This window comes from Rhinolophus ferrumequinum, chromosome 14, assembly GCF_004115265.2.
Source record: "Rhinolophus ferrumequinum isolate MPI-CBG mRhiFer1 chromosome 14, mRhiFer1_v1.p, whole genome shotgun sequence".
NCBI lineage: Eukaryota > Metazoa > Chordata > Mammalia > Chiroptera > Rhinolophidae > Rhinolophus > Rhinolophus ferrumequinum.
Genome location: NC_046297.1, coordinates 2,747,659 through 2,767,271, shown reverse-complemented (window position 1 = coordinate 2,767,271; position 19,613 = coordinate 2,747,659). Strand labels below are relative to the sequence as shown.

Genomic DNA, 19,613 nt, shown 5'->3' with positions numbered 1-19,613 from the left:
GCCTTCGGTGGACGTGAGACTTGACTGCTTTCTTCTTCGCAGAATTTTGCACCATGTTGTGTACGTACGTGTTTGGGCCAAACGCAGGTGTAAGCTGACTCAGTCTCAGACATGAAAGGCTGGCGGAAGTCGTGATCGGGGAATCACAGCACAGCACGCTGAGGACTAGATACACGCGCGGCGTGAACGTCCAGGTCAGCGGTAGCACAGCTCCGGTCCAGGGCTGCCTGGGTGTTTCCCCAGGACAGACGTGCGCGTACTGCCCTGTGAGGGTCCTGCCCATGTGGTACGACCGGAGAAGGAGGCAGAGCCCCCGTAATGCAGGCGCTGTGGGTGGGCAGAATGCCCGGCCAGTCCAGGGTCGTTCGTGTTCGAGGGACGCAGAGTGGCGCCGGCGTCAGGCAGAGGCAGGGTTAGATGTGGAAGTCCTGGGTTTGTCTGGGGCCGTGGGGCCCAACTCTTTGAAAACCAGAAGTGAGCTTGTGAACTCTCCCCAGAAAACGCGCTTACAAACGGCTGTGTCTGCTGCATGGGCTGCTCAGGACCCCTGGAAGCTTGAACACATCAGGCACCGGTGGCTTAGGGGAGGCAGCGGCAAGGAGGGCGTTCTCCTTTACAGGATAAGGAGCCTCGGGGCTCCCATCAGGTGTTCAGGATGCGATGGGTCCCCCGATGGAAACTGGGGGGGAAACCCTGAGCTGAGGCCCCGGTCAGCATGTGGGTCTGGCCACAGGCCCCGCTGAATCTTTGGTGGCACCCTTTGGGGATCATTTGGCGAATCCTATAGTTTAAGAACTCATCATACATGGAACCTCCAGGAAACTCTCCCTTAACAGTCAGCGTCGGTACCGTTTTATCCCATAATTCTCTCCCATGATACAGCCACAGTGTTTTTGGAGAAAGGGCTGTCTTTCATTTCTCAATCCCTGTCCCCAGCACAGGGCCAGGCACATGGGAGGTAGTCACGAAATCTTTATTTGATGAATCAACGCCAGCAGGTGTGTCCAGGAGGGTTTGTTTGCTCTGGGCTGGAAACTACTAGGGCACCCTTCACAGCTTCAGAAAGACCAACTCAAGGCATTAAAGGTTCTTATCATCTGAAACAAGTTACTTTATAGGGATTGAACTGGAATAACTACAAAGTATAATATAAAAGGCACTGTATTGCAGAGGGAACAAAAATGAGCTAAGCATGGCACAGAATTTGGGAACAGCTCTGAAATGGAGGAGTATTATGGGAGTAAATCTCTGGCTGAGTTCATCAGTCTCCCCTCATTGTTTCGCTAATGTCATTTCAAAACAGATTGTGCTTTTTGCACGTTAACCTTTTTTTCTTATTGAAATTGTCCAGAATGTCAGGACTGGATAAGGCGTACCTGAAGTCTGGTATAAAAGATAAGGCAGTCACTGGGGAATATGAAACCAGAAAAATGGGATTATTTTCTTCCAAAAGGAAAAAAAAATCGCTTATTATGAGGGAAGAAGTCTTTAATCAGAGTAAGGAAAAACAAGTCCAAATAGAATAAATCTGTGTCTTAGCCATCTTTCCAAAGTACTGATTTTTGCTCAAAGTAGTACCCCAAATTGCTCAGATTTGGATATCAGAGAAAATAAGAGTATTTTATAGAATTCTGAACCATCTCCTTTATATCAAAGAATAACACCATTTAGGATTTAAATCTCAACAAAATAGATTGAACCTAAACCTGATAGAAGACAAACCCAATCACAGAAAACCACGACCACCAAATACCAAATGTTTTGTTACATTTGCTTATTTTCTCAAACATCAATAAATTACTTCAGTTATCCAATCTCTTGCTTTCAGGAGCTCTAAGCGACCTGGGCTGAGCTCATCCTTAGTCAGTTTCTGCATAAATCTCCACATCTCTTTTATTCAGACTTGTGATCTTAGAAACTTATTTGTCCCCAAAACAATTTACGTGAGAGTCCACATATGGTCAGTTAATCCAGTCTGATCACATCAAATCGTCCCAGTGGCATCTCAGTTCCAACTGTGCTCTTCTGTGTGTTTCCTCTGCTTAGAACCCTAACTTCAACCCTCCCTGACGTGGTCTGATAATCATCCCGCCCTGACTTCTCCTTCAGAACTCAGCTCAAGTGTCCCGGTTCTCCTCCCTTGGGGTATTGAGATGTATCTCCGCTCTGTCCTTGAGCCTAATGTAGGCAATTCTGAATGCGATTGCCTCTGCCCCCCGTGGGCTCCTTGAGACAGAGCCTGTGGGAGGGGTTACTCCCGAGTGCGGAGCACAGGTGTTGGACCATTGTAGGTTCTCAAACCTCCTCGGGCACCAGCTCCAATCTTATGCCTCTTCTCAGCCCTTGACATTTCTTAACTCATTTGATCCAGCGTCCGTCTGAACTTGGTGTCACTGTTACACCCAAGAGGAAGCCAGAGGCTACTGGGGTTCAGAGAGGTTATGCTGCTTTCCTGAGGTCAGACAGCTCATCACTGGCACACTCACAGTGCCGACCCTGGGCATCGGGCATGTTCTGTGCCGTTCTTTGACCCCATTGCATCTTTGACAGTACAGGGTTAGTGACCTTGTTCCAAAGAGAACACTGAAGGACCGAGTCATTCATTGCCTATTATGCATGCTCTAAGTATTGATTAACCTCTTTCCAGTCATTAATTCAGTAACTATTTATTGCATCCCTACTATGAGCCAGGCACTGGGAATATACAAATGAATAAGATAAATTCACTACAGGTGACTGACATCCATGAGGGCAAAACATACTAACATTCCGCATTGTGTTAACTATGCATCATGGGAACTTTTGATGCATATTACGTCATCTCAGAAGAACTACAATGATATTACTCAGAAAACAATTTTAAAGTTTCACTCTGTGTCACTTAGGCATTTGATGCTGACGAGGATTTTAAAGTACATTTTGTAGTGAATTATCATAATTGCCCTCCATAGATGTTCAATTTTAGGAGTTGCTTTGAGCATTCATACATTTCTCTGCAATGCACAGAGTTTATAAAACTATCAGAAAAATAGAAGGACTAATCTAAAATTAAGTATCTCCATTTTATTTTTATTGACAATGCAAACGTTACCTAAAAAAATCTTATTTTATTCCCTTTTCACAGCCACGCACAACTGTGACACTTCTAGAATCTTCGTTTCCTCTCCAGTAGTCATTCTGAAGACTAACTGGAATCCAGGGTTTGGAAGTTGTATTTACTCTGCATTAATAAAAGCAGTAAAAGCCATCCCGCGCCCCATCCGTGAATGTTGTAGCGATGACTCATAGAGCAGATAAGAGCTATTACAAGATGCCCTTTTCGTGGCCACTTTTCTAAACCTAGCTTGGGATAATATAAACATTTTACTGTACTTTTAAATTTTTACACTCTCCTTGATGGCTGGAGTGGCTTTTGTTTTTGTTTTTATTGGTCGCATTTTCCTTTCTTAAGTTAGCTTTAATCCAGTAGCCATTTCACTCTTTACCAAATGTCCTCAGATCTAACTGTATATAATGTGTCACTCACTCTACAGCATGCCAGGAAAGGGACATATTAACATTTCCATGTTTAGAAACATTTTTTTCCCCAAGAACAGAATCTCCTTAAGATTGCAGGTGGTATGACATCATTATAGATTTATGAAACTTTGTAGCTTGTGTGTACTTCCTGCATTCTCTTCTGTTTTTTTGCGTCATCTTATTTCATCACCCCAGTTATGAGAATCACTCAGCTATTGCTTATTTCTAATATCTTTTTCTCTCAACATTAATCCCATCCTTTCATTTTGTATTGATGACACACAATTTTGTGCCAAAGTGCAATTATAATTCTTTACTAAGTTACTAATTAAGCAATATTTTAAGAAAATATTTTTAAAGTAAATCCTCTAAAAGAGAGCCTTGACTGTATCAGTGTCCTCTTTTAAATCATACATGGAAACACTTATTCATGACAATCATAAGCTTACATTTTGCGATTATGAGTGGCAACTAGCAAGGCAATAGGTGAGATTGAATGCTTTGTTCAGATTGTTACTGTTGCAAATATGATCGATATGTGTGTTTTTGGTGTTGATTAGAAGTTACTTAACTCCTTTAAGCTTCTCAGATCCATCCATTTATCTATCATCTATCTATCCATCCATCTATCTTTCTATCTATGGATCACGGTTGAATGACAGTGTCTTGGGTACCTAAATTTTATTCTTAAGCCTATCTCTTCATTTGAACATGTCTTTCTTTCTCCTTTCCGTTCATCTAGAACTAATGAATCACCCTCTTAAATTGAATTGTAAGTGAGACGAAGTTAGATTATCTTTCCTTGTTGTTTCTATAACTCTTCCCGCTTTCTTATATTATTACCACTTACCATGTGGTATTGAACTTATTTAGATATCTGTCTTCAGAATTACACGCTGACATCCACAAAATGTCAAACTCTATCTTATTTATGTTTTTAGCCCCAGTGCCAAGGATAGTGTCTGGCATATAGCATGTCTTCAATAAGTTTTTTTTAAAAAAGCTTGCATTGTAAATTGCATAAAAGACCTTAGGCATTTGCTCAAAAATTAATTTTTATAGCCAAATAAATTAATTTCCTGTTAACCTGAATGTAATCTTTTCATTCTTCAGGAAATAACATTTGAATTGTTTGAAGTAATCTTTTTTATCCAATAATTTCTTGCATGTGATAATTGACATTTTTGCCATTTAAATGATATTACAAATGTCAAAGATGATATAAATGAGTAGTCCTACATCTTCATATCCTAGCCAAGTGTAGAGTGTTAAGGAAATTTCCATATAGGTAAAACCTTGACATCACAAAAGTACAAATCTACGTTTCCAACGGTGACTCAGAATGAAATCTTTTCACCACTCATTATGAAGGACACTGTTAAGTTTCTATACCTCTTCTAAAATTATTCTTATGTTTATTGTTGATTATATCAAATCTTGAATCTTGGAATGGAAATTTATTTCTCTTTTCAAATGTGTAATCACATGACACTGTTTTATGCTTTGTCCTAATACAGAGATGCCCCATTATCTTTTCTTTCTTTTGAAGAAAAAAAGATTGCAAACATAAAATGTTTCACAAACTTATAAAAATATATGGTGATGGAAGGAGAACTGACTCTGGGTGGTGAACACACAATGTGATACATAGATGATGTATGATAGAACTGTACACCTAAAACCTATGTAACTTTACTAACAATTGTCACCCCAATCAATTTTAATTAAAATAAAATAAAAGGTAGGTCAAAGTTGGAAGTTACTAGCCTTTAAGTTTATAACTGATCAGAAGAATGATGTATCATGTGCAGAGTATTGAAGTTAAGTTGAAAAAATAATAGGATTTGATTTATTATAACATTAAAATATAAAATCATAAAACATTAGTGTTGATAAGTGACTATTTCTAAAGCTATCTAATATTTTAAGCAGATGATTTTTAGCAGATTGTTCTCCATCCCAAATGAAGTGTTAGGATGAAATTAATTTGATTGTTTTCAAATTGAAGCATCTGGTATTGGAAACTCTTGAGACATAGTGAGAGTAGGAGGTTTTAAAAAATGATAATAAGCCAAAAACTCCAAGCCAATATGTTCGTAAATATAATAGTTTATAACATATTGATCGAGCTTCCACTCTGTATGTAATATAAATGGACTAGATGCCTACATAAAGGGGATTGCATCTGCTGTGATAAATTCTATGATTAGAGTCTCCAAAAGGGTCCATGACACCCCCTATAAGGAACACCTAACCAGGACTGAGAGGTCTAGGGAAATTGTCTGGAAAATGTCACATCTGAGTTGAGCCTTCAAGAAAGTAGGAGGCAGAACTAGGTGAATAGGAAAAAAAGGTTAAAACAAAAGGTGAAAGCATGGCACATCAGGGACTTGCTGGAGGACAAGCTGTAACTGGTAGAGAAGAGACATAAAAATGAGGCAGCACAGGTACAAACCTTAAGGACTTCATCCTAAAAGCAGTGGGAGTCTCTGAAAGAGGTCAAAGTCAAGTGCCCATGTCCATCTCACACCCTTTTCACTGGAGGAATGGGGGCAATTGTAACTAAGGTGAAGGAGAGCCTGGAGAGAAGGGAGAGGACCCCCTCCACTTTGATGGCTTCTGCTTCCTCTATAAATAAATTGCTGGAATCATCTCCTGTGAGAGAGGAAGAAAGGGGCGTAGTAGTGTGCTTATGGAGTGTGGTGAAGACTTAAAATGCCACCTAAGGGGAAATGGGACAGAGAACTGACTAGGGGAACTACAACACATGACCATGGTACAATGCAGAACTTTCTCTTCAGGTTTCCATGGCACCAGGTCCCTAAAGCACAGAAATCTAGATTATTAGGTCAATCTGAAATTTAGTTTTCCCCAGATATAGGAAACATGAACAAGGGTTAAGGAGGTTGGCGAGCAGTCAAAGTGATGAACTCTGGGGTCCTGACGAGACACAGAAGGGAGTGAAGATAAAAAGAAGCAGATTCGACATTAGATATTTAAAGCCAAGTCGCCCAGAGCGTGTGTAGAAGGAACAGGAGTATGAGAATCTTGAAAGGATAGACTGGTGTGTTGAAAGTGTAGAATACTGTAGTTTAAAATTTCTTAAAGGCGTAGAAATTCTGGAAAAACCCAAGAGATTCATCTGGAAAACTACTAGAAACAGTGTTAAAAATCCATAAAAGAACACAGTGAAAATTAATTTGAACAATCAGTAGTCTTAAAGAATCCCATCATTTTGACTTCTAGGATTTATTCACCAGGAAATAATTTAGGGTAGTACCAATATTATTAAAAAGCTACCGTGTTCATCAAAGCCTCGTAAACAGTAGCAAGTGATTGCAGACAGCTCAGAAGTGCAGTAACAGAGGAGAGCTTAAATAAAGTACGATTAGGGTTTCCAAATTTCCGACATTTTGGAACCTTCGGAAATCAAGAACAGGAAATCGTATTTCCCGAGAATTCCCAAGGATTCCCGAAATAATCTTTTTTATCTAATTTTCGTTGATCATCTGTAATAATGGCTGTAGCAGTAAATGTTAATAAACAGAAAAGTGGTAACAAAGATGGGGCAACCGGGGTTCATGGCCCCAGTGCAGTCTTTCAGAGGTTTCGAGACACTCCTATATGTAAAATGTCGACGCAAAACTTGAGTAAATAAAATTTCCTAAATGGAAGTCGATCGGAATTTCATGACTAGAGCATCTCTTGCCCTGAGCACTAAACAGGGGTCACTACGGTATCTTTTTGGCTAGGTTTCTGTTACATTTCAGGTTTTCTCAAAATATAAGCAATGTAATTAATACAAACTTTATTTAACCAAACCTTATAGTATACAGTGAGTTTTTACATATATCACACACTGTATTAACATTCCCAATTTCATTTGAATATTTTATTTATTAAATTAAATATTAATAGAAAACAAAATCAAATATCATTTGCTTGAAAATTTAAAAAATACTTCAAATAGTTTTTATTTGTCATCTTTAAAATGAAACTTTAAGAAACATAGAGCATTAATTACCCGATCAGACAATCATGATGTTCGCTTTGTAACAAATATACTCGATGTGGAAAAATTTCTTTCCTTTTCTGTAGACGTCGGTCGAATTGTTATGAGTGTATCTGAAAGCATTTTCAAGTCGGGAGTGAGAGAATGCGTTGCTTCATATAAGCTCATTTCCTTCCTTAGAAAAGCAAATATTTTGTCTGCATTCATAGGGCTAGGTTTTGATGTCCAAATTGATATTGCTTTAGTCAATTGACACTTCAGAGCAGATTCTGATTTAATGTCAGAACTCTCTGTAAGGACATCCTTTATTTCTTCTCTTGGAACTTCTTCTACTGTAAATGTTCCTTTAAAAGTTCTTTCCATTAATGACTTCGCCGATCATGAAATTTCATTCTTACTTGACAAGGCAAAAAATTCATCCTCTTCCATCTCACATAGACAACTAACGTTGCTCAAGTACTTTGTGAGAGACACCAGTTCTCTATTTCTGTGTTTAACCAATTCAAATTTTATTTCCTTTAAAAGTATTAAGAAAAAATTAAGGACTATATCATGCAGCAAATATTTATAGCTAAAAAGTGCCACAAAATATCATTATGATATGAGATAGGAAATTATTGGAATATTGGAATAAAGTATTAGCAATGCAAGTTGTTTTTAAATAGACTGACTTACCCACAGCAGCCGAGAGACCCAAGAACACTCACATGCATCACAATCGTCAGCCAAACAAACTGATCAGATGTGGTCGGTAGTATCAGCCGTCACTTTGTGGAAACGATTCATCGTAGAGAACAGAAAATAGTTTGTATTGACACAGAGAAATATTTATTCTCACAATCCAGGATTTGACTACACTGTCATATTAAGGTAAACTACCTTAGATTTTCTTAGTTAGTTCACCTGAAGATGACTTTGTAATCAAATCCTGGGTCCTGAAAATAAAAATAAATATTTCTTTGTGTAAATACAAACTATTTTCTGTTCTCCATGATCAAATGTGCTCGATTTACAAGAGCTAAAATTAGCTGGTCATGTGATATCTGATCCTGGTGTCGCATGTGCATGTCTGATGGCATGTAACATTGTAACTTTAGATAGCAATAAATAGGAAAGATGTCTAAGAGTTACATTGTGAGTAGTACGTTTATTTCGCATTGTGGGTATTACTGGGTTCAAGGAGCCGATTTCCCAATTTCCCAACCACCTTTTCTCGGGATTCGGGGACGTCAAAGTGAAAGAAATTCCCCAGAACGGAAACCCTAAGTTTGATAAATCAAAATATTTGTGGAAGTATAAATTGGTAGAACCTTCATGGAAGCAGTTTGTCTCTGTCCATTCATTTTAAATGTAAATGCCATTCAATCAGCAATTCCATTTCTAGAAATTCGCCCTTCAGGTATATTTATCCATGGGCAAAATGAAGAATGCACGAGGCACTTTGTTGCTGCATTGTTTGTAAGAGTGAAATGCCCATCAGTAGGGAACTGGCTGGTACATTATGGTACATCCATTAAATGGGATATTATAAAGCTGTACAAGCTAATGTGACACCAAAGGACGTTTAGCCAGCGCCACCATGGACCTCGTGAAATTAGATCCTGAAGAGGAACCCCAGCTGTCAGAGCCCTGCCCTTCTGAACAGAAGAAGCCTGGAGCTCAAGGCTGTGAGCTCCCCTTCTGAAGAAGAGCCTCTGGGAGCTGGCCATGGTGCTGGACCAAATCGAGGCCGAGCTGGAGAAGAGGAAGCTCGAGACCCAGGGACAGAAATGTGAGCTGTCCCCGCCCATGGCTGTGCCTCCACCCTGGCTGATGTCCTTCTGGAAGCCACCCTGCACTGCCTCAGGTTCCTGGGACTGTCCAAGAAATACTGGGAAGACAGCAGCCAGCCCAACCTGCAGTCTTCCTTCTAGAGGGTCTAGAAACGTTTTGCCTTCCGGAAAGTCCTTGGGGACATGTATACCACGCTGCTGTCAGCTGTCATCCCCAACACATTCAGCTGGTCCAGCAGAAACCACCATTTTTGGGGGGCGGCCGCCTTCCTCCTGGGCTCCCTGAGCGGGATGGGCTGCTTTGCCTACTGATACTTCAAGAGAAAATACATCTAGAGCCAGGCCCAGGGGGGAAAAAAAAAAAAAACCTGATGTGAAAACTCTTTACTGATGTGAAATGTTCTCCAAGATACATTGTTAATTTAAAAAGAGAAACAAGGTTCAGAACAGAGTATGTGATATAATGCCATCTATGTATATAAAAAGGGAAAGTCTGTGCATATATTTACGTGTATATGTATTACTTATTTTCAGATACATTTATAAGACAATAGTGACATTAATTGCAGTTGAGAAGAGACTTTGGAGAACAGAAATGGAGAAGGAATTTGCATAGCCATTTTCTCATATACATTTTCATTCTTTATGATTTTTGGAATCATATTTATTAGAAGTATTTGACTAGAAGTCATCCATCTGGTCTATTTACTTTCTGTGACCTGGAAAACATCCTCTATTAATTAAGCCTTAAATCATTTGTACTTTATCTGCCAAGATGGCATAATGTACTATCATATTAAATTCATGATGAAATTCACATTTGCCTGGTAGTCATATTCAATATTGCTTTTTAAGTATGGAAAATCTCAATACGAGGTGCCTTGAGCAAATGGGGGACAACTTTAATTGACTAATTTTAATTGAATTGAACATTACAACAAGGTATCCCAAAAGGCATTGTGCTATAAGAGGAGATATGCTGGGTTTGGCCTAGGGAGATCCAGACTTGGGCGGTATCGGATACAGATGGACTGGTTGTCCTCAAGTAAGTTATTTCACTTCTTCGAACATCAAGTTACTCCTCTGTAAAATACTCAAGATAACAGTATTTGCCCAATCTATCGTCTAGTGAGTTTTCAGAAATGAATATGGAAACACATATGAAAGTCTTTGTTAATTAAGTAAGATTCCCCAGGGAATAATTTGCATGCAGTAAAGATCACTCTTTTTAATATTGAGTTCTATTCGTTGGGACCCATCATGTAGCTTGGTAGGCACCACCCCCGCCAAAGTGTAGAACCACTCCCATCACCTCGCAGAGCCCCATGGGCCTCTTTGTGGTCCCCCTCAGCAACCACCAATCTACTTTGTGTTCCTGTATTTCGCCTTTTCCAGAAGGGTGTACACGTGAAACCATACTGGGCGTGGCTTCCTTCAGTTTTCATAATATCCTCGGAGACTCATCCATGCTGTTAGATTCATCAATACTTTGTTCCTTTTTATTGATATCTGAAGAAGCGATGTTTTTAATTGTATTGAAATCCCACTTATTTTGAGAAAAATAATGATTTGTAACATAAATGAATATTACGTAACTTGATTCAGTGAAGATATACATCACTTAGCATAGCATATAGGCAGTCGCATTTTCATAGTTCTCTTAAACCCTGCACCGTGATTTTGGAAATACTCATCTTTTTTTCCCCCATATGAAAAGTGAATTCCCAACAGCATAGTTTTCAAAAAAATATAACTTGATAATGTTTGTTGTCACATAGTTTGAGATGAAGTTAAAAACAGGAGGTTGTTTTCTTGAAGTGTGTGGGATTGAAAGGTCAAAGTGTGATTGATTGTGTACGGTTTTTGTTTCCTGTTGCCAAAAAAACCCCCCAAAAAACAAAAAAAAAACAAACACGTTTTTGTGCTGAACAAGAAAGGTATAAATTAAAAGTAATTGCACACTTCACGTTTTAGTAGCAACGTGACATCTTGCTGGCAATCTGATGTTGTACTGACATGGTGGCCTGACAGCCTGTGATGAGGTGCGTCAGGTGTGAAGGCGGCTTGTTCCGCCCCCCGCCCCCCCACCCCCCCACCCCCCCACCCCCCCACCCCCCCACCCCCCCACCCCCCCACCCCCCCACCCCACGTGAGCGTCTGCGTGAGCGTGGAGTAGCTGTTGAGACGCCACCTGAGTGCAGGCACAGTGCCAGCTTGTTCCAGAGCCGGCCTCTTAAAGCCAAGGGTGACTCCGTGCCTTTCTGTTTGTTTGCTCCTAATTCCTGAGCCATTGTATCTAATCAGATGTTAGAGGGATGATGGCATAGCCAGGAATTAGAATCCAACTTGGCTTGTGAGGCTCTCAAGCTTTGGTTGGTAATTGCCGGCATTTCTGCGGGAGCTCACCCTCCCTGAAATGCAGGTACCACGGTCCTATCATAGAGGTCCTCACATCAGACCCTGTGGATGGTCCAGAAACAGCCTTTTGGTGGCCTTTCCATCATGGCTACTTTTCTGTGACACTGGGCATTGCCTTTTGGCTTTAAGATCGTTTTGTAAAACTGGGATATATACACAGGGGCGTCATACCAGAATGTATGATTTCTCCGAAAAATTGTGGTGATTTTCTCATTGCTGTTTATGTAGAAAATCAAATGACACCATACCTGGTGCAAAATATATTGGATTAGTATATTGCAAAGTTATTGCTATAAACAGAAGTATGGATTTTTTAAATGAAGTTTTTAATTGGAGGTTTTTTAAGGTAAGATGGAAAACAATAAAAAAGACTAAACATTTCTCAGTGTCCCATGTAACATGACCATGAATTAGGACATACAGGATTGTAATACAGCCAACGTTCTATGAAAATAAACAAATAAGCATTTTTTTAAAGCAAACCATTTTGTAAAGCATTTGAAAGATGCAGCATAGATGGCATTTATCCTGACTGTGTGACCTTGGGCAAATTTCTTAACCTTTGTGAGCGTCAGCTCTGCATCTGTAAAACACAGATACAAACCTCAAGGAATTTGTGGGGGTGCAGTGAATTATATATTAGTAAAGTTCTTGAGATATTTACTTGGCTTGTAAAAGACACTGTGGTGTGTGTGTTTTATGAAAGAAATCAGTCTGATACTCCTGGATTGGACAAACAGGTGCACATAGAAATTAGAGGCTCAGGATGTCCGTGGCACAGAACCACACACTTCTCATAGCAGCACTCTTTTGGGTGGACTCATGATGGGTGCTTTAGTTTTTATCCTTTTACACAAAATATTCTAATGGTTTACCCCTCATTTCTCATCTGCGGCTCATGCAGCAGCCAAGCACTCACAGACGACGTGGGGAAATAGTACAGCTTTGTCCAGTCCGTTCATTCGTTTGATCATTCATTCATTCATCATGCGTTCAGTCTTTCAGAGCCAATCGTGGCCTTGTCTCTACACGTCACTGTGTGTAAGATTTGCTGCCTCTCATGTCATCTTTTAAGGGACGTAAATACACGATTTTTTTATGATAAAAGGGAAAAGAAAATGTTTGATGGTGGGAAAAAGATGAAGAGACGAGCCCCAAGGGAGTTCAGAAAAGTATTTCTCTCTCAGGGATGGGGCAGCTTTAAATCGAGCTGAAGAAACGGAAGGTCTGGCAGAGAATTCCAGGCCAAGAGAACCTGAGAACTCAGAGGTCATGAATAGGCTCTTAGTGTTTGGGGATTTGACTGGAATACATAAAGTGCATGAAGAAGGGCTGGGGGGAGTCAGATGGGAAACATAGGTCAGATCGCAACAGCCTTGAATGCAAGTGAGGACTCGGCTTTATTCAGTGGACACAGATGGATCTTCCCAGAGTGTACACTCAAATCTGGAAGGAAAAGTCAGTGTTCAGCTCTTTTAGCGAAATATCATGACCAGCATTTGGAGCTTGAATGAGGATCAAAAATATCTTCTTACTTTCCCAAAGTCTCTAACTATTCCAAAAATATTTTCTTCGGGGAACTGTTTTATGTGGATTGCCAACTAGCTTGCTCACTTATAAGGGTTCCGTGAGATGGAATTGACTTCGAAACTGTGATGCAAAATCCTTCTTGTGGCATCTGTGAGAACAAACTCCTTGACCTTGGGAAGTCACAGCATTAGGACTCTCTCAGCCAAAAATGAGGAAAAACAATAGGAAGCTTGAAATGAATTTCTTGTAATCTTTTACATCTGTGTGTTTATCTATGGAGATAAGAGAGGGTCAGTGTTTAGGGTCCTTTAGCACACTCTGTATATTCATAGTTTGGTTTATTTTTGCCTCGTGAAACTGCTTTCTTCAGATTTCTTTTAAGAATTAAACTCTAAATCTGTAGTGTAATATTTGTGCTACAAATTTTTAAGAAGACTCATATTTAAATACTTAAAAACAAAAGAATGTCAAAGGACAAATTCACATTCAGCAGGTAATCCAGTTAGGGCAACGACATTAGAGTATGTTTGCTTCTTCTAGAAGGGACGGGTTAGATTTTAAAAGCTAACAATGTCATAACAATGCTTAATAATCTTTAAAATACTTTCATCAGGAGCTAAATTTAAAAGTAAAAGTGAACTTATGCAGTCAGCAACATTTAGTACAAAATACTCAAGTACACATTAAATTTATTTGTCACTTTTACTAATCAAACTCTTTTAGATTATTTTTCAAAATTTGGATGTTTTGCAGAATGAAAGCTACCTTAATTAATCTTTTTGCTTTAAGAAAAATAGTCCTCGTTTAGTAAAGTATTTTCAATATAACACACGTAGGCAACATCCTGTGTATCCCATGTTTTTGTATCTGTTCATTCGTTTTATGTACGTTTCTTTTGACAATGCCGTTTGAGTTTTCATTAATTAACTACTGGAAAGCCCTTGTAAGTTGATGAAATGCAAACATTTCAATCAATTAGATAAAATCAGTGCCATTTCAAGAAATGAAATTTTTATGCATTTATGGGCTTTAAGCCATAGTTATTTATCCGACGTGTATTACCTTGATCTAGCATGTGATACCTGCATATTATCCAAACAAGTTCCTTTTGTATAAAGTGTTTGGGTTATTGGTTTTAATATTATAAATACTTTTCTACCATTAAGCATGAGAAGATTAATTTTTAAAAAAATCTCTGCCCTAAGAATAAAATGGAATTTGGTTTATTGGTATGAATGTGGTTTAATATTAGTTAAAGTGATTTCTAACTAGGAGTTTTTGTTTCCAACACATTAAGTAGCATAACCAGGAGAGTCTCTTTAATGAGGTGTAAACTAAAATAAAAGATGGGTTTATTTGCTGTTTCAATAAGTGGTTTATTGCCAGTTTCACCAGTGTAGGCTCCATCTTTACCATGGGAAATGGGAAAGAAGTGGAGGTTTAGTCATAAAATTTAGTAGTAAAAAAGAACAACAAAAAAAGATTATTTCAAAGTAGAAAGGTTAAATCAGCTGGGAACAAAATTATACCAGTGCCTACGTTCCACTTCAGGAGTTTCATGCCTCTGCCGGTAAAAGGTTTTTTTGTTATTTGTCCAAAATTGTGGAAATATTTGGAACTGTTTGAATAAAAAAAAAAAAAATCTTTTTTTAATAAAAGTAGTAAGAACCCCTCAGGGAAAAGTAAATTTGCGATTATTTTTCCTACTAAAAATGTGTGTTAATTAGATGTAAACTATTATTATAAGCAGGAAATGGGGTAATTCCACATTTGCGGGCCGATGATGTGGTACTTCGGTATATTTTCCAGCTCTTTTAAAGCATTGTGTACATGGGGTACGTTCCTCCGATGGAATTTCAATCTCTGTAGGTTATGGCCTAGGAAGTACCTTTGCAGTTATCATGTATAATGATGTCTCAGGCTTTCTCTTGAATTTGAAGGTGAAAGTTAAGTCTCATAGCATTATAAAGAGACTTCTCTGCAAATGTAGTTCCTGCAAGGGCTTTTGCCGTGGAAACCTTGGTTTTTAGAAGTATTTTTATTCGCTTACACCAAGTTCTGTGTGGTGAGTGTCATATGTACTGTATTCTGCTATCTATTTCTTTAAAATGATGAAGTAGAAAAAAGAAAACCCTTATGTAGAGGTAATTGAATTTTAAAGACATGTAGAAATGTATAAAAGGAAGTTAAACAGATTGGAAAAATGTCCAAAATATAACTTTTCAAGGAAAATAGTTCTAGCTTAGTAAAGGGCTACAGAGATAGAAAAATTGTTTCAACATATACTAAAGAGAGGGTATGGCAGTTTTTTTTATTTTATTTTATGAGGATTGTGAATTGTGGTAAATTGTTAGCTGATAAATTAGACAAATAGTGTTCAAAGAAGTTTCTGAAAGAAGTATTTTTTGTACACAGCAGCTAAAAAATTTTTGGAGGTACGGTCTCCAGGATTATTTTTAAACCTACTCTGGTTGCTGTTGTCTCCTTACTTTGGGGTGGGTCAAGTGTCTTGCGTTAACGAATGAACACTTTCCAGAAAGCAGAATAGGTTGGCATATTCTAGGTTAAATGCATGATATATCAAAGTGATAACTGTTTTGTCAGAGAAACTACAATAGAGAAGATTTTCAATTTGGCATTAAGGTTATTAAGTGAGATGAGGTGAACTATACATCAGTTTAAGAGGTCAGAAAGATTAGACTCATGACAGGCATTCATTCAACAATTATCTGCGTTACTGTTACTACGTGTCAGGGATGAAATGGCGGATGAAATTGGATACAAGCCCCTGGCTTCCTGCATCTTACCGTCTGAGATGGAGGTGGTGGACAGGCAAGCGTATGGAATAGTCTATATGGAAAATTGCCATTGAGAGGTATGCGTGTGGTACTAGGGGAGCCTGCGGTGGGGGTGTCTGACCTAGATGGGGGTCAGAAGCTATGCTCATTAAATGTGAGATGATTGGCATCCTACTTCATAGGCCCAATTGACAACACATGTCAAGGGAAAGTTGGCGTTGAGTCACTTCTCAATAGCACTTTTCTGTGCCACGAACATCCTATTAAATAGTCAAAACACTTTTCAAGTTTCCACTTCCATACACAATGACGAAACTATTCTGTGCAAAATCTGTCTTGCTTCCTGAAAAGATCAAAAGAAAGTTGAGAGTGTTTGAGTCTTCATGGTTTATTTTTAATCTCATCAAATTGCTGTGCCTTCAACTCTTTTATCTTTCCTCCCTTGAGGTTAACAAGAGAGGTTTACTTGCTACTAAATCTCTGAAGGTTTTGAACCAACGTCATTCCTCCTGGTACCAGAAGGTTCTTATCTCACATCTACTGTTTCTTCCAGTCCATGTGTGTAGCAAAGCTGATTCGGCAGCCTCAGATTTTCATGTGGTAATTAAGGCATACTTTTGGAAGATGGGGTGATTCAGAGAAAAGACTTAGAATAGAAGGAATACAAGGGGACCTTGGTGCTTTTGACACAGGACACAAACACTGTGAGAAAAGTTTTGGGGTCCCACGAGGCCATTTCCCTGCTTCCGTCCGATTCACGTAGCCCTTTGTAAAGACCAAACCTCACTCAGACTTTATTTTCCAGATGAAATCCCAGCTCTTTTGGTTCTTATTGTCGACACGATAGCTGTATCAGGCATTGTGACCTAACTCACAGACGACCTTCTGCTTCTTTGCTTCATGTACCCAGGTCCGGTTTGTGTTCACCAAATCCTAAGGGCAGGAGACACTGTCTCCATTATTCGCAAGTCACCCTGTGCCTTTCCCACCACAAGCACTCTCTAGACACGTCTCAAATCAATACTGGTGCTCTGCCATCCCCTCACGTGACCCCTTTTCCCAATGGCAGAAGTACTCAGGAGTGTTTAAAAGTTGAATTTCGGTGGAAAGAATTAGATCAACAGCCTCACAGAAAGTGACATTTAACATTTCATTTTGACTCTCAGACCAAGACAGTAATAGTGCTAGCACTATTTCTCATAAAATGATGACCAGAGATATCCCGAAATGCCTTCACGATTCCGAGGGAGACATGACACCTGTCAGCACGGCTGAAGCGGTAATTGCCGTGGCGCACACCAGTCCAGCAGGAGGATATCACAGTAGACACTGCATTTCTGCATCGGTGAGGAATCATTTCAGCTCATTTTTAACGTCTCCAATGACAACATTTGTCAAATAAAAGAAGTGTCTAAACATGTCACAGATAAAGCAACATTTCTTTTTCTGCTTTAAGCTCCCTTCTTGTTTCTTTTATGCATAAAGTCTTAGGAAAAGATTACTAGAAAAAAAAGCCTTCGTGGTCCAGAATATGCATTAATGTTGTGAATTACTAATACGATTGAAAACCCAAGAATGTTATAGATGTTGGTATGCATATCTCTTCTTTGTAACACTTTCTTCCTTAACACAATCCACGCCCACGTCCATCGAGAACATACCAAGGGACTCTGCTCAGACCCTCATGTGTCCTGGTTAGAGAGGTAAAAGCATTGCCCTCAGTGGTGAGAATTTACCGCCAAGTGCAGGAGAGACAAATAGACAAATAAATTGAAAGATACAAAGCAGTATAGCCTGTGCTCTGAAGGGGGCAAGCAATCGAGCGGCAGAGGCAGGTAGGAAAGGAAATCTAATCAAACGTCCAAAGGAAAATCACTGTAACACGAAGTTTTCCTTTGAGAATCAGTTTTTGCACAAGCAAAACTACTAAGCAGTCTACCCATAGGGTCTAACTATCAGAGACATCTATTTTTGCTTTAAAAAATACAGATAACCATCCCTGTCTTAGTGAGTCTGAATTCCTGGAGATGGAAACTGTTCCTCTGTACTTTTCTAAAAAATCTCCAGGCACGTTTTAACAAGGTCTCTAAGCAGATGATCATGCATCCTGCTGGTCCAGGAGAGTGTTGGCGCTCTCCCGGCCCCCTCCCTCTCCCGGCCCCTTCTGTCCGTGTCCTCAGGCTGTTACCACCACGTCCCTATGTCTTCCTACACTGCACTCTGGGCTCTGCATGTACCTTGTGGATCCTTCATAAAGCTTGGTAAATAATCCCTTTATCAAAATCTCTCAAACTGTGCCACAGTCAGCGTGACTTCCTTTTCCTGCCGACCTTGACTTCTTATCATTACACATAAAGGTCATGTGATGACCAGATGCTTAAAAGAAGTTTCCTGACTTGAATGCACAGATCAGCCTCCCCCCATCCCCGCCTCTGCCCATAGACACTGTAATCAAAGATGGGCCACGTAGCAAAGACCAAAAGGAGAGCGTGGGCCACCTTTTTCATTAACCACCAAAATGGCCCAAGGTTATTTTCCCAAAATGACTGAACCTGCAATTAGGACTCAAAGAGTGTCTGACATTCCAAAATTAATGATCATTTTCACCTTGGGAAGCAATGAGTATAGTTATTTTCAAATCACTTTATTTCATATTTTTAAGATGGTCGATCGGTTGAGAGCTGTTGGTGTCTTTGTCTGGAAGCCAGGATATTGTTTGTATAATTAACGATTGTTCTGAGAGGAGAGGGAAAATGTAGTGTGCGAAGAAGTTTGCCTGCTCTTTTTCGGATTACTTGGCTACGAACTATACTGACGGCCTCCTGCCAGGTCTCATTTCTAAACATTAAAAATGTGTCTCCTGATCCTCAAGTATTCCCTGAATGAAAATCCAGCTGTTTCCCACTGGAGCCAGTCTCCCCAGAGTAGATTACTGAATCTGCTGAGAACTGGGAAGTTTTAACCACTTAGGTCATCAGGGCTTCATGTAATGCCCAGCAGTGCTTGGGGACTGAATTTGATTGAAGTTGGAAATCACATCCTGAGATTTGGAAGTCACAGCTGACTTGATCAAATGGATTGCGATCCATGATACTATCATAGAGGACTCTTACTGAAAAGAGAGAGAGAGCATGCTGGGAACTATTTTTGTTTCCAAAGGAATTGTCAAAATTAAATCACTGATATTTACTGAGTACTTAGGATATGCTGTTGTGCCTGAAATAGTTACTGATGTGTTTTTTTATTTAATTATCTAACAGATACGAAGGAGTAGATCAGTGGGGCCTGACTGTTGACCCCTTGAAATAAGAATTGTTTGCAAATAAATAGCCTTTGATTGTTAATTCATTATATTCAAAGCTGCATATAAACAATAAAATGATTCCGAACTGTTCAAGAGATGTCCATCTAATGCATATTTCAAATTTGGAACATGGTGAAGAATAACTGGAAAAGAGAAAACAGGAAGGTGCACTTGAGTTGTGAATAACATGACTGTGACTCATCATTATGCAGAGGAAGCTAAAATGGGTTAATGACCTTGAGTTCAACTGTACGTTTGTG

General features: G+C 39.3%; 1 protein-coding gene across 11 annotated transcripts in view; it reads left to right on the top strand.

Annotated features, from left to right (window-relative positions):
- RALYL (RALY RNA binding protein like) overlaps positions 1 to 19,613 on the top strand; it is a 499,528-nt gene that overhangs the window by 194,669 nt on the left and 285,246 nt on the right. Inside the window, exon 1 of one of the 11 annotated variants that reach the window (XM_033126906.1) lies at positions 17,267 to 17,394. The exons of the other annotated variants lie outside the window; for them this stretch is intronic. The gene's annotated coding sequence lies outside the window, so the exon portion shown is untranslated. Of the gene's footprint in view, positions 1 to 17,266; positions 17,395 to 19,613 lie in introns of those variants that run through there. 11 annotated transcript variants of the gene reach the window in all.